We start from the raw sequence: 14,304 nt of genomic DNA, 5'->3' as shown, positions 1-14,304 counted from the left end.
GATGAGGCGATTCTTCCAGCTCACAATTGATTGCACTCTTGGTTCTGTAATCAATACTTGGGAAAAAATCCCACTGAAATCCACAGTAGTTTTGACTGAGTAAGAAATACATTACTGAGACCTGAAACTAAGCACCAGATCTGGATAAAAGTCTTTAAAAAGAGACAAAATTATAGATTTTAACATTTTACTAGTGTTGGTCATTAATTTGGTTATTGTCACTGTTTCAGTTTTTAGAAGAATTACATTGGCAAAGCATTTATTCAATGATCTCAGAAGAATTCCAACATAATGGAATTCTCACCACAACCCTGTGAGGTGCCAGCCTGTCATTAGCCTCATTTTACAGACGTGGAAACTGAAACACAAGGAGATGAACGGATTTTCATAGATGTTTAAGGCCAGGAGAAGCCATCACAATTATGTACTCTGAACTCCTGCATAATGTAGAATCTCAAAGTGATACTTGTATGTAGCCCGACAGTGCGTGGTTGAACAAGTACAGATCTTTCAGAGAGGTATTCAATTATGATATAGAGCCCAAGGGGGTGAAAAACTGCCCTAGATCACCCATCAAGCATGTAAAACAGCATCAGAAAAAGAATACAGAACTCTGAGGGTATGTCTACACTACAGCATATTTCGAAATAGTTAATTCGAAATAAGTTATTTCAAAATAACACGTCTACACACAAAATGCATTTCAAAATAACTTTTTGCTATTTCGAAATAGCATGTCCATTCTGAGTGGACACTGAATCTCATTTAAGGCCGGCCGGAACCTATTCTGACAGGGCACCAGGTCAGGAGTTACTTTGTTTGGCTGCTGCCTGAGTCTATCTGAGGAGTATGCTTAAAGGGACCACCCTGTGGACAGCCGGTTCTCAGCTTTCCCTGCTTGTTTGCCTACCTCGATGAGGGACATCAAAGCATTTTGACTCTGTGTGTTCTGGTTGCCCTCACTTGGGACACCACAGCACTCTGCAACATGGATCCAGAGCTGCCCCAGGGCACTCTGGTGCTTCTCTTGGACACGTTGCTGTGAGCCTGGCTGCATTTGCTGCAGGCTGCCATCGGGGGGCTGTCAGTATCCAGGAGGCCCTGTGGGAGAGCTTCCACCCCCAGGAGCACTAAGAGCCTCCCTGGTCTGCCCCACTGGTGGCTTATGCCTCATTCCTCCCCCACATCCTTCCACTTACCCCTCCCTAACCCCCCTTCCTAATGTCAAATAAAATACATGTATTTTCATGAACACAAACTCTCTTTATTTAACAAAACTAGGAGGGAGAGAATGAAACTCTGGTGAGACTGGGGTAAGGAGGCGGGAGAGGGGAGAGGGTGGGAGAGGGGAAGGGGAAACCAAGAAGGAGGGAGCTGGAAGGGGGAAGCACGGGGAAAAAGGGGGGGGGGGAGCTCAGGGCTCAGGGTTGGGGGTCTTGCCAGACCCACTTGATTTTCATGCAAACCTGCTCCTGGGTTTGCATGTGGCCTTTGGTGGCCAGGCTGGCAGCTACCCTGCCATAGACGGTCGCGTTCCTCCATCTAGTGCGGAGATCATGGACATTGGGGGCATCCCCCCCAAACCTGAATAAGGTCCATGATCTCCACCCTGGACCAGGAAGGCATCCACTTTCTCCGGGCCCTGGCAGGCTCCTGGGAGCTGGCAGACTGCTCCTGGGGAGCGGTGGTGGGCTGGCTGCCAGTGGCTTGCTGGCTTATGTTTTGGGGCCACTGGGTCAGGAGCAGTGACTACTGTCTCTGGGCTGGCAGGCTTGGAGCTGGCACAGGCACTGTGGCCAGAGTCAACCCCCGTAAGGGCTCCGGGGATGGGAGAGGGAGAGGAGTGTTCTTGGTTGAGGCTAGAGTGGCCACCAGGCCACCCTGGGAAGGCTGGAGGCCCCCTATTTTGAAATGTGACTACACAGCACTTATTTTGAAATAGCAATTTCGAATTTGGTGTTATTCCTTGTGGAATGAGGTTTACCAAATTCAAAATAAGCGCTCCGCTATTTTGATTTAATTTCAAAATAGCGGTTTGGCTGTTTAGACGCCAGGAAAGTTATTTCAAAATAACGGCTGAAATAACTTTGCTGTGTAGACATAACCTCAATTTCATCTATGTCGTAAACAATGCACCTCAACAAAATGACCAAAAAGAAAGGGGAGAGGGAGTCAGATTATGCAGTACCCAATTTATATGTGTCCTAAAAATAAATAAAAGTCACAAAAGACTCACATTTAGTTCAGAAAGATAAGAGGAAATGTATGAATTGCATGTAGAGAGTTCAGATTAACTTGTAAAAGGCTGAATTGTTTGGGGCCATTACATGTCTAAATAGTTGTTCTTTGTGGCATATGCATATGTATTAGGAAATCTAAATGTACTATAATTTAACCTGTGGGCAATCCTTAGAAATGAGATGTTGATTCTTGAGCACTGATATCTAAGCAATCAAGGAGTTAATAAATATTCCACTAAGCATTAACTATTACATGTAATTAATTTCTATTTGAAACAAACAACCTCTTTCTACCTGTGTAACATTAAAAAACATTATTATATTATTACTATATTACTATATTCTATGCCTTCAAATTTTGGGACTTTCACCGTTCCAGTTAAATCAATGGCAAAAACTTCACTGGTTTCAATTGAAGCAGGCTGGGCACTCTGTTAGACTGACGTATACAATAATTCTGACTATTTTCCAGCAACAGCTTTTTTTATACATAACAAATGTAGACAACTGAGCAGTTAGCAATATGTAGAAGTGACCTACCAAATTTCAAATAAAATATGTAATATAAGCTCCCATGTATATAATGATTTTGCTCACATTGTTGCAAAATTCATACCTTACCAAACCTAAACACCTAAAATTGCTCGAAGTAGAAAAATCACAAACTGCTTAACATACAAGTAGCATTCCAAAAAGAAAGCAGTATTCTGTATGGTACAAAAGCTGTAATCATCACCTGATCCTAGGCTTGGAAATGAAATATTTGAGTTGTCATAATTTCTCAGAAATCAAAATAAAACTCCACAAAATTAGAGATCCTTCCAATTCATATGATAGTAACTCCAGAGCCAAGGTTGTCTAAGGTATATTCTAGTATACCATGTATTAAGCTGCCTGTCACTTTAGATAGTTTTCAAGAAGTAGAAAAAAGACTCCAGGTCCCCATAGGCAAAGACTCCCAATGACTTCTGTAAAGCACTGGAAAACAGGTAAGTTATAGTTGTGTCCTCACAGAACAATAGCTTTGTATAGCATATAGAGTACCACTGCTTAACATATTGAAGATTCAATTTTGCTTTTCAAATGTTCAAACTATAAATGAAATTTCATCTCAATTTATGAAGTCTGGGAATGAATTGTTTGAAGGCTGATTTTTCTCTTTAACCAACATACACACTGAAATAAACTAAACTGAGGAACAAAAATCCTATTTTCCTCCATTGATTCTCCTCTGGAGAATACATTTTTATTCAAAATGCATAGAATCCTAGAATACTAGGACTGGAAGGGACCTCGAGAGGTCATCGAGTCCAGTCCCCTGCCCCCATGAATTTATTTTCTTAAAAGCCTGAATATGGACTGGGTCAAATCTCATTTGCCTGACCTAGAAGTATTATTAACGATGCATATTTAAAACATACCTGAAGCAAATTCTGCTATTACACCTGTTCAATTCCAATGGCTATTGCTAGGATTGTGTTTACATATATAAACTCTTAAGCATTTTCCAGTATGTTAAAGGAAATTGCCTTCTCCTCACACCCTCCCACAAAACAGAACCAAACAAAAACATCAAACCTTGGATTCTTATGTAATACATCAGCAGCCAGCATGATCATTTCTCACACTTAATTTTTCCCATTGCCCTGAAAACCATTTCTCTAATGGAAATGCTATAGCACATTCTTATCAGTAGGTGCTTCATTATGTAAAAGGGAATCTTATGCCATACACCATAACACCATGGCTCCTAACGTCATTGAAATCCATTGTGTACTCCCTTTTCCCAGTGATCTACATGCCTTGAAAAGAGTAAAGCTTTGGCTCCTAAGAAACACATTAAAGCAGTGGATCTCAGACTGCCGTACCCCTTTTGGTGTCTGATTTGTCTTGTGTACTCCCCATTTCACCTTATTTAAAACCTCCTTGCTTACAAAATCAGACATAAAAATACGAAAGCATCACAGCTAACTTTTTCATTTTTACCCTATGATTATAAAATCATTCAACTGGAATATAAATATTATACTTACATTTCAGTGTATAGTATATAAAGCAGTATAAGCAAGTCATTGTATGAAATTTCAGTTTGTACTGGCTTTGCTAGGGCTGTTTATGTAGCTTGCTGTAAAACTAGGCAAATACCTAAATAAGTTCATGTACTCCTAGAAGAACTCTGCACATCCCCAGGAGAGCATGTGCCCGGGTTAAGAACCACTGCTTTAAAGAAGGAGGGAGCACTGTTAGTCCTGATTACAATTCAATTCTTCCAGAATATGTATTTTTTTATTTCCCCTCACCTTCTGTGATTTAAGTAGACTCAAACATGTAAAAACAGATGAAATGCCAGGAAAAAAAAAAGATTTAACCCTGACTTAACCTTTGGTATTTAGAATATAAAACCCACACATACGCATACACATACTTGCTGCTTATGTCAATGGATTAATGACTACACGGAGAAGGGGGAGGTGAAAGGCAGGGAGGGGGGTATCTTAATCCTTTAGGAAAAGGAATGACCCTCTTATTGCACATGTGAAAGCTGAATCCCATGACCACAAAAGATTTCCCTTCTTAAAAACATTCTTCAACTGCATGAATAAATCAGCCGAACATCTTGAGTTGACAGAGAAGGCATGAAAACTATTAGATTCCACAGTGCATTGTTCTACAGATCACTCTCAAAAGACTGAGATCACAACTTTACCTATAACAAGCCCAGCCACAAGTAAAGCCCTGTGCAATGGCTACCTACAATGCAATCGCATTAAACAGGAAAAATGTTTTCAAAATAGGAATAGATGCATTGCTGAACTTTACCTTTCTGCACAGCTCCCATCTATGCACGCTGTTTCCTCATTCACCAAACAAGCACAGAAAAAAACAACTTCGTTAAAAGGAAGAAAAAATCTAGCAGAAAGAAACTCACTAATTAAAAATCTTACAGTCTTTCTGTAGGAAAAGAATCTCCAGATTTTTGTAAGCAAAGTTGAGAGGGAACTGGGGTTGGAGCAGAGTTCCGGTAACTTTCCAATCGTCTTTAGGAAAAGTCTGATTCTGAAAGCAGCAACGGCACAATCAGACAACCCCTCTGGCTTTGCTCTGATTGCATGGCACTTCCATCCAGCAGCTGCAGCCCCCTCTAGGAAGCTGTTACAATCTCTAGTCTCACCACCCTACCCCTAGGCCTCTCTGATTGCTTTCCCAGTCCAGGGGCCACTCCAGATAACTCATGCAAACAAGCATGACATAAATCAAACAAGCTCTGCCAAGTGACGTTTTAGTTCTGTAAGTTATTACCTGAATCTTTCCTTGACAGCTCGTGATAAACTGTCCCCTTAACATAGTATTATCTTTCATTATGCACCTCATTAGGGGACATTATACGTTAGCAAGCACAAATTCTGTATATTCAAGGAAACCTGTGGAATATATTACAATATTCCATAGAAGAGGAAAGGATTAAAGGCACGTAGTTGTTCCTTAGTTTCAATGGTTCCTGTTGCATTCATTAACTAGGACTGCTCTCACATAGAGTAGGTAATATTTTAAAAAGTGCTAGTTTCAAAAGCACCTGACTCATTTAGCATACTCAGTTCCAAAGATTTTCAATGGAACTCAGGCTTCTAAATTGCTCAGGTGCTTTTGAAATGTTACCCATGATATATTAATCATACACTCAGATATGAGGAAATGAGTGCTATGAAGAGTGAATGGAAAGCCCCAAGATAAAAGACAGATACACTATTCACTGGGACACATCAGTGTGCTTAGTATGGGACCATCGAGGAAAGAGACAGAGTCCCAGTGACATTGGAACAGAAAACTGGAATGGCTTCCTGGTCGTTGAGTCCCCTGCTATAGCAGGCAACGCCATCCTACAATCATGTTCATTTATTTGTCAAGCTGCATCTTAAAATGAGTTAGGTTGCTTGTCCCCGCTACTCCTGTTCAGAGGCTGTTCTAGAACCTCAGTCCTCTGATGCTTGGACACTTCTAAATTTCCAGCCTACGTGTATTCATTGCTAGTTCAAACCGATTTGCTCTTGTGCCAGCATAGCTTTTCCCTCCCTAGTGTTTACCCTGCTTATGTATTTATAGAGAGCAATTACATCCCCTTTCAGCCTTCCTTTTGTTAAACTAAACATGCCAAGCTCTTTTAGTTGCCTCTCCTAGACACTTGCATTCCCTTAATCATCTCAATAGCCCTTCTCTGCACCTGTTCCTGTTTGAATTCATCTTTCTTGAAGATGGTTGATCAGAACTGTACTTACTGTTCCAGATGTGGTCTTATCAGTGTTTTGTACATCTTTATCTCTACTGGAAATTCCTCACCCTAGGATTGTATTTGATAAAGGAAAGGCAGCAGCTGGCTTGTTTGTTGGTGAGCTGGAGGGAAAGGCACAAATGAGCCCCATCATGCACAGAGTTAAGACACAATCACAATTCCTGTGTTCATCCTGCCCTATCCTTTCTCTCCGCCTGTGCCAGAAGATGGAAAGGAATCCATAGCAAACTTTTCAGTGATGTAGTAGCTTATATGCTCCCCTGGGCACCTCAGAGCTCTAGGAGACTGTGTGTGTGACTGAAGCACAGTTTCTCCTGCAGCTCCTTCTGGAATAATGCAGTTTAGTCAGACCCCTCAGCATGGAATAGACCTAAGTAAAACAAAAGAACCTAAAATCAGCCAAGATGCTTTTGGACTGGGATCTATCTTTTGATCAGCCATGCACAGCTAGACACACTCTGCCACCTCAGGATGGCGACAAATCTAACAAAATGTGATACTTTTCTTAATCTGCAGTCCTGGAAACATATGATTTTGAGAAAATTTTGGCTTTCATTTAAAAAAATTAGTTTCTAGACCTTATGATTGCAAAGAAAAGCTGGAAAACATGAACCATAAGGACTCAAACAAACAAACAAACAAACAAACAAACAAACAAACAAAACAGAAGGCAAATAAATCAATGAAATCTTTTATTCTTAAAAATTTTGTGGTGGTAAGTCAATTTTATGATTTGTGAGGAGCTAATTCAAGATTTTTGCATGTTGGAAATTGGCAGTTCTACATATATATGAATATGGCACCATCACATAATTCTTCAATCATGCAAATATCAGAAAAAAAATTTAAACGATGGTTGTTTCTTAAAAAATATTTTTATCTTTTCCCCCAAGTGGATGAGATTTCAACTTGGTAGTTTCCCTTTAATATGGAAAGACAGAAAACAAATTAAGTAATATTTGAGTATTTCAACATTGCATGATACAGTTTTTAATATTTAGTTTTCCTGATTAAATAAAAAAGGGTGGAGGAATAGGAGGGGAAAAGACTAAGAGAATCTTCATCTATTTGGTTTCTAAAACTTGGAGAGAAAGGGGATAAGCCCATTCATGAGTGTGGATTTATCTAGGATCTATAGAACAGCAAGAAGCAGGAAGGTTTGAGAAGCAGCCTGTGAAAAGGCAGACTGAACCTGGAAAAGATGGAGCTGATGTGGTAGCTGGTAGACTACCAGAAACAGATGGAGAAAACAGTGAGCGCATTCTAGCCAAGTGAGCAAGAAATGTTGCTGGGATGGCAGATGGAGCAACAGTGGGTTTTTTCAGCACTTCATGAAGGAGACCCAGACACAGTAGAAGTTATTACAAAATGTGGCAAATCCTGTTGGGCAGAATGGAACTTGTGGGGTGAGAGGTTGGGACTCTGCAAAATAGACCTCATCATGTGACTTTTGAGAGAATCATTATTAGTGCAGGCTGAGATAAAGAATCACGGACCCGACGCTTAGCCCCTGATCTGGTAGGATAGGCACAAGCCCTAATGGGTCTAACCTGCAGCAGGGGAGATTTAGGTTGGATTTTAGGAAAAGCTTTCTGACTACACAGAGGGTTAAACTCTGGAAGGGCATGTCTACACTACAGAGTTATTTCAGAATAGCTTATTTCGAAATAATGCGTCTAGACACAAAATGCATTTCGAAATAGCGTTTTGCTATTTCAAAAAAAAGCATCCACACTGATAGGATACTGAATCGCATTTATGGCCAGCTGGAACCGGTTCTGGCAAGGCATCAGGTCAGGAGTTACCTTGTGTGGCTGCTGCCTGAGGCTATCTGAGGTCTGTGCTTAAAGGGACCCCCCCAGACAGCAGGTTCTAAGGTTTCCCTGCTTGCTTGCCTACCTCGCTGAGGGACAGCAAAGCATTTTTTTCTCTGCGTGCTCTGGTTGTCCTCACTCAGGACACCACAGCACTCGGAAGCATGAAGCTGGAGCCGCCCTGGGCACTCTATTGCTTCTCCTGGATGTGTTGCTGTGAGCCTGGCAGCACGTTCTGCAGGCAGTAACAGTCTCCCTGGTGTGCCCCACTGTGGGCTTGTGCCTCATTCCTTTCTCACATCCTTCCACTTACCCCTCTCTAACCCCCCTTCCTGCTGTACAATAAAGGACACATATGTTCATTACAACAAAGCCTCTTTATTGAACAAAACTGGGGTGGGGAGGGGGAAATGAAACTGAGGTGAGACTGGGGAAAGAAGGTGGGAGAGGGGAGGACGGAGGGTGGGAGAGGGGAGGGAGAAACCTGGGAGGAGAGAGCTGTCAGGGGGAGGCAAGGAGGAGGAGAAGCTCAGGGTTGGGGGGCTTGCCGGCCCAACTGTCTCCCAGCACCGCGGGTGCAGGGGCCTTGGCGTCCCTGGGGGTGTGGGAGGATGGGGAGGAAGAAGCGGGAGTGGGAGGAGGAGCAGTAGCTGGGGAGGCAGCAGGGGCTGGAGCAGCAGAAAGCAGCAAGCTCTGTCCCTGGGTCGATTACCAACTGGGGGGCACAGACCATCCTGCCCCCCGGGATGTGGTCCATGGCATCAAAATAGCGGCAGAGGCCTGGGTCTTCCCTGGTTAGGAGCTGCCCCCTGTGGCCCTGGCATACGCCTGCCGCAGCTCCTTTATTTTCATGTGAACCTGCTCCTGGGTTCGCATGTGGCCTTAGGTGGCCAGGCTGGCAGCCATCTTCCTCTAGATGGTTGCATTCCTCTGTTTAGTGTGGAGATAATAGACATTGGAGGCATCCCCCCAAACCTGAATTAGGTCCCTGATCTCTGCACTGGACCAGGCAGGCGCCTGCTTTTTCTGGCCCCAGGCGGGCTCCTGGGAGCTGGCAGACTGCTCCTGGGGAGTGGTGGAGGGTTGGCTGGCACTGGCAGCTTGGCTCATGCTGGGGCCACTGGGTTAGGTGCAGTGACTGCTGGCTCTGGGCTGGCAGGTTTCGAGTTGGCACAGGCACTGTGGCCAGAGTCTACCCCTTTAAGGGCTCCAGAGGAGGGGGGAGGGAGAGGAGTTTTCTTGGTTGTGCCCAGAGTAGCCACCAGGGCACCCTGAGAAGGGCTAGAGGCCCGCTATTTTGAAATAAGCATCTACAAAGTGCTTATTTCAAAATAGCAATTTCAAAATTGGCACTATTCCTTGTGGAATGAGGTTCACCAATTTCGAAATAAACCCTCCGCTACTTTGATTTAATTTTAAAATAGCGGTTTGGCTGTGTAGACTCTGGTAAAGTTATTTGGAAATAACTTTGCTGTGTGTACATACCCAAATAGACTTTCAATAGAAATTGTGGAATCCCTGCCATGGGAGGGTATATAGAACAGGTTAGATAAACTGCTGTCAGGGCTGAAATACATTTCCTGGCCGGGTCAGTCCTAAAATCAGTTTTGAATAAAGCAAATCCAGATTCACATTTATATCACATCACATATATCAGTCAACTGTTCTTATGCATTGTTTACTGAGCTGCCCAAAACTGGAATAAGCAATGGCATTAATCTGTCATTTCATATGTTCCAAGCTAGTACTGTGTCTCACTAGTATTCAATATTTAAATTCACCATGAAGATTATTTGGATGTGAGGACAAATTTATGATTCATGTTTTTTAATTTACTATGTTAATTATGAATTTGTCAGAAGAAACATAAAACTAAATATTTGTGTAATGCAGTTTTTAGTACTATATAATAGTTTTCTTGTTATTTTGGTTGTCTGTGTAAACTTTTAGTTCTCTTTAGCTCTCTGTAGTTAGTGCTTCCTTTGTTTATCTTGAATATAATAAAATCAACACGAAAAAGAAAAACATATTGGGAAAGACGGGAATTTGGAACCTCCTGCCAAGTTAAACTAAAAGTTAAAAATTAAAAGTTGCCCACTAGCTTCTGAGACACTACGAGCATAGCAACAAGGCAAACGCTAACCCTCCCACCCTCCTGTTCTTTCAACAGTGGCTTGGCAGCAGTGGAGTAGGCAAATGGTGAGGAGTTGGTGAGGAGATTGGCAGAAGGACATGGTGGTGAATTTCAGCTGGAGTTCCATATACAGAACGAATGCAGACTCCCGCTGTGCTCAGAGAGCTTCGTTCTTCACTGCTCTGCATTTCTTGTCATCATACACCAGTGCAACACGAATGTAAACAAACCATTCCAAGTTGGCAGTGTTTGACGCTCACTTTGCATGGGAACAGATAGCTTCACAAGGGGCAAGGGAATGGAGAATCCAGGCACTGGGCACTTTAGTGTGCCACAGTTTTACATCCCGTGTAATTGTATTTTGGCTTAGAAGCAGAGCTGCCAGCATACTTTGCGGGGCCCTGGGCAAGGTGGGTGGTAGGAGTGGCTTTGGGTCCATAAAGGGGTGGAACTAAGGGTAGCCTCCCCCAGCCAGCACTTCAGTGCCACTCAGGGCTCTGGTGGCAATTTAAAGAACCTGGGTCTCTGGCCACTGCCATTACTACCGTAGCAGCAGCAGTAACCAGGAATTTGGGAGCCTTTAAAATCACCTTGCCTTAGGGTGGCGGCTCCTTTTCCCTCTCTCTATCCTGTCCATGGGCCTGCTTGGAAGAATCAGATTTGTATTGTTAAATGTCAGTCAAAGTAGTTTTCACTGCAAACACAAGAAGATGAATTTGTTTCCACTGATGATAATAGAAATTTACAAATAGGCAAAGAAGAATTCCGCTTTTGAACTTATTAGAGCTAGATTAAAGGGTATTTACTTTGTGTGTTGACATGCGCTATTGAGAAAAAGCTTTTTAACTTAACACAAGTTACTTAAATTTCAACATGTCGTTAAATAAGTACCTGATCCCCTCGTAATTTCAGATACTGTGAAAATTAATACAATTTAGAAAAAATGCTTAAAATAAACATCAACATTGTCCATAGACATGATCAAAAATAAAACTCAGATTCTGCCAGGAGAATTTTCTGGGCCAAAGGAGAAGGAACCCCCCCCCCCCCAAAAAACAACAAAAAAAAACAAACAAAGAAATATCTATTGGAATTGAAAACCTTTAAATAAAGGTAGAGCTAGACACAACAATTGTTGTAAAAGCATGGAGTGCTGAAAAGCAGACACCCGTAGTCCCTGCTCCAAAGAATCTGTATCATGCTCCACTTGTTCCATAGTTGTGCAGGGTAATTTTTTTTAATGTCTGTTTTCATTTTGGTGTAAATTGTACCAGGATGCTCAGGATTTGATGATTTCATCTACCATTCATTTAGATTACAGGACTAGAAGTTCTTCTCCTTAGGGGAGCAGATGTCTGCTCTCTGATTCATGGTGACATGATTCAGAGGAAAGCCCAACCTCTAAAGCTACATTGTGAGAGGGAGATCTAACAGGAGCTTTTTCAAATTATTTTTACTTTTAAAAACTTCAAAATCTCTTCCTGTTGATTGACAAATGTCATCCTGCAGGCCTCAGGCACCCACATGTTGCAGAGACAAATTAGAAACGTTTTCCTCTCTGTCACCTATACGCAACAGCATTTCTAAATCAAATATGTCCACCTGCCCACCCAAATTTTTTTGTCTAGAGCCACACTCCTCTCAAATCTAGAGGGCTAAATTCTGTTCTCAGCTACACTCCTGCTCCCATGACTTTAGTGGGACTGCAACAGCATAATAAAAACAGAATTTGGCCCCATAATTTTAGTACCAAGAAACTCCTTTCAACCTATTCACCATGAGAAAACAGGACTGAGGAACAACATAAGTGCATAAGAACAAGAGAGAAAACAATGATGTTGCTGTCTTTTCATGAATGCTATTTGATCTTGCAAAAGAGATCTATAAGGCAAACCAAACAAGCAGTTATTACAAAACACAAAGAATCAAATCTGCCTCTTATGCAAATCCTCTGAATTCAGAGAAGGAAATATACCAAACAGAATCTACAGACAGAAACAAAGATCTTTCTTTCTTCTCCTGGGAGAGGGAGCATTCTAATGCAATTTTACTGTAACTTCTTACACAAAAACTAGCTTATTCCATGCATTTAAATGGAGAGAAAACCAATTATTTTATGGGCGACTAATCATTCCCACAAGAAGGTTCCAATGTGCTGCTCATCTGCTTGTTGTCTGAGGGCTAGCTTCTGGCACTTTCACTCACAGTGATATATCAGTGGGACTAAGGTACAGCTCAAAATGAGGTAGCGTGGCTGCATCTAATACAAATCTCGCCCTTGCATATTCTGGACTGGACTGAGGCTTTGAGACAGAGTCTCAGTTAGTATAAATTCCCCCAGTGTCAGGGGTGCTACAGTGCTGTGTTACCCAAGCTAAGGACCATCCCAGAGAGGGGACTTGTAATTCAGAGCCACCATACATTCCCTGGTTCCTCTGTTGCTCCACTTAGGGCCGTGCCATCATCACAGATGCTGACTGTTCTCATTTCTGCATTGACTCAGCTGTGCTGAGTTGACAAGTTGGAGGTAAGTGAGAAGTCTTGGCTCCACCCATTCCCTGCTCCACTCTGCCAGTTCTGGGCTGTCCTGTGCAGGGACCCTGAAGAGTGTGCTGTCAATGCAAGCCTAGTAGGCGGTGACTTACACCTAGTTAGTGTTTCCTGCATGGCTGTACAGGAAAAGCCATAATCCTTCCGTATGTGTACATATTATGCACGTATGACACACTTGCTTTGTAATTTATAGAATGGGAGCAATTACTGCATTGCAGAGTGCAGGTATCGTATCTTTAAAAATATATATATACTTTTTCTGAACAAAGTCAACTACAGGAAAGACTCCCCGGAAGCAACTGACATACTCTAGTGTGCAGTTAGCCTCAACCAGGACAAACATCTGAGAAAAAAAGACAGAAAAAAAGAAAGCTAGATTATGTACTAGGCCATAAAGGTTGAGAGACGATAGTCCCTTCTTCAGATTCTTATAATCAACCTGGTAAATTTTTAAAAAGGAGAAGAAAATGTGTCACACATTTATGTGGAGTAAAAGTAGTAGTAGAGAAAAAGTAGGTGAGTTTAGGTCAGGCTCGACTAGCCCATGCTAGCTAGTCTACCGCTATGTCTTCAAGTGTTCAAAATCATGAGCCAAAGCCCCAAAAGTAATGCAACAGACTCAACAATCACAAGAGGTTTTTAAAAAAATAGATTTGGGGCTCCTGTTCTTTGCCTTTTGGTTTTTCAGCCTGGAATAATGACACTTTCAGGCAATTCTCCACAACCCTGAAAAATAGAAATTTTCTTTTCTATTTAAATAACAGTTGAGATTGCTGTGTATTTACTTAATTCCTGGAGTTGTGGCTTTATGAAAAACATGAAATATTGTAAGACTCATGGTAAAATCACGAGAGCCTGGCACAAGTGCAGACACAACCCACTTTTCCCAGTTACAAATGGTTGACTAGGGTGGTGGTTTTCACATTTTTTTCATTTGTGTACCCCTACAAATTTTCAGATGGAAGTACAGACTGCGTTGGAAAACTTACATTTACTCTATGAACCCCTACTGGCCTAGGGCATCAAAAATACAACAAATAGTTAAAAGTCTTTGTGCTGGGCACATTTTCCAGTTAGCCAATGATAGCAAAATCCACACAGCACAGCTGATGCAAATCAAAACCTGTAAAAGGCCCTGCTACCTATCTCACCTTATTACTTAAGTCGCATGACTAGCCCTGCTGAAAGCAATGGGATTACCAATGCTACTATGGTGCTACTATGTAAGAATGGAGATGGCAGAATTGATGCCCCAAAGAAGAGACGTTAACCCCT

The 14,304-nt window shown here is 42.1% G+C and overlaps 1 protein-coding gene across 9 annotated transcripts in view; it reads right to left on the bottom strand.

The window, feature by feature from the left end:
• Nucleotides 1-14,304, bottom strand: part of TNS3 (tensin 3) — a 430,864-nt gene that overhangs the window by 311,762 nt on the left and 104,798 nt on the right. The window contains exon 1 of one of the 9 annotated variants that reach the window (XM_014580197.4): nt 5,186-5,375. The exons of 7 other annotated variants lie outside the window; for them this stretch is intronic. The gene's annotated coding sequence lies outside the window, so the exon portion shown is untranslated. Of the gene's footprint in view, nt 1-5,060; nt 5,376-14,304 lie in introns of those variants that run through there. One more of the 9 variants, XM_006136343.5, reaches the window with a different exon arrangement.

Source organism: Pelodiscus sinensis, chromosome 2, assembly GCF_052426305.1.
Source record: "Pelodiscus sinensis isolate ZL-2025 chromosome 2, ASM5242630v1, whole genome shotgun sequence".
Taxonomy (NCBI): Eukaryota; Metazoa; Chordata; order Testudines; family Trionychidae; genus Pelodiscus; species Pelodiscus sinensis.
This window is presented reverse-complemented; position numbering and strand designations above follow the sequence as displayed.